This window comes from Orycteropus afer, unplaced genomic scaffold, assembly GCF_000298275.1.
Source record: "Orycteropus afer afer isolate SDZICR_OR568_19922 unplaced genomic scaffold, OryAfe1.0 scaffold00008, whole genome shotgun sequence".
NCBI classification, from domain to species: domain Eukaryota; kingdom Metazoa; phylum Chordata; class Mammalia; order Tubulidentata; family Orycteropodidae; genus Orycteropus; species Orycteropus afer.
The window spans coordinates 15,986,538-15,988,132 of NW_006921595.1; positions in this window are offsets into that span (position 1 = coordinate 15,986,538).

Here is a 1,595-nt window from a genome sequence, read left to right on the forward strand (position 1 = left end):
TGTAGTTCACTATATATAAATTATATTTCAAAAAATTCATTAAAAAACAAGTCAATTATGTGATTCCTCCCTTTGTTTCTGGATGTATTTGCCCTCTGGTCACCACTTAAAATTTGGAATCCAGATTCCAAATTCATTCTAGACCAAACTGGAAAGGCAAAGTACATACCAATGAACTACAAGCTAAATATTTTTCCCTAGTGTAGCACTAACAAGGCTATACTCCCTATTTTGGTTTAGAGATATTATTGTTAAATAGAATATTTCCAGTAAAATATCAGACAGTGTTTCACTGCTATTCATGAGGCTTTCAGTGGCCAATTTTTTTCAGAAGAGGATGGCCTGTCTTTCTTCCTAGTCTTTCTTACTCCAGAAGCCCCACTGAAACCTACCCTCCATGGGTGACCCTGCTGGTATTTGAAAAAACAGTAGCATAGCCTCCAACCTCACAGCAACACACAAGCCACCCAGAGTATGACAAACTGACCGATGAGTAGTCTGATATAATACTCCTGGCAGTCCATGGTATTTTCAGTATGCTAGAAGAATGAACAAATTTGTGCTGTGCAGTCAAGTGCAGTGCACCTTGGAATCGAGAATGACCAGACTTTGTCTCATTTACATTGGTCCTGTTGTCTGAAAGGACCATTCCCTGGAGAACAATATTGTGCTCTGTAAAGTAGAGGGTCAGCGAAAAAGGGGAAGACCCTCAATGAGATGGATTGACACAGTGGCTGCAACGATGGGCTCAGGCGTAGCAATGATTGTGAGGATGGCACACAACCTGGCAGTGTTTCATTCTGTTGTGTCTGCGGTTGCTATGAGTCAGAGGTGACAAGACAACATCTAACAACAACAACAGAGTAATTCCAAAAGAAGGAAAATAAAAAATACAATTCTCTGTCTTTACATCTTTTGCTTCTAAATGTCATAATAAACATGCATCTGAAATTATTTCTTTTTTATTGATCTATTTATTTGTAACCTGCTTCATTTCTAAAATGACTTGAGATGACCTATGTAAATCCACACTACAGTAAGGTTGAAAAGATAAAGCAATCGTAACAAAAGGAAAAATAAGGGATCATAAAATCCAAAGATGCTCATTTAAAAGATAGATGTACTGAAAATATGTTGTACATAAAGCACCTCAGCCAAAGAAAAAGAAGTTTCAGATGGAAATCTGTCTTTTCCAGGCACAGTTCAACAGGCACAGTGTCAAAGCTAGGAGCTGTGGCCTCACCTGGTCCAGCTCCAGGAGGTCCTTTAATGCACTGCTTATGAAAAGCACGTTGATTCCCTTGCTTTGCCTTGTTTCTCCTTGCTTTCAGTTTACAAAAAGAAAACATTTCCACATTAAAATTTTCTTTTTCATCATTAGAAAATTGCTATTTTAAAAACCAATAGGAAAGGCTATTTTAATATAATAGCCCTTAATTTTTAATAAAAGAGAAAATTACCATGTATAAGTTAAAATGACCTTATTAGTAAATATTTTCAATTTCCTATAGATATTTTTTTTTTTTTTTAGGAGCTCTGGTAGCATAGTGGCTAAGACACTTGCCTGCTAACCAGACGGCTGGCGGTTCAAACCC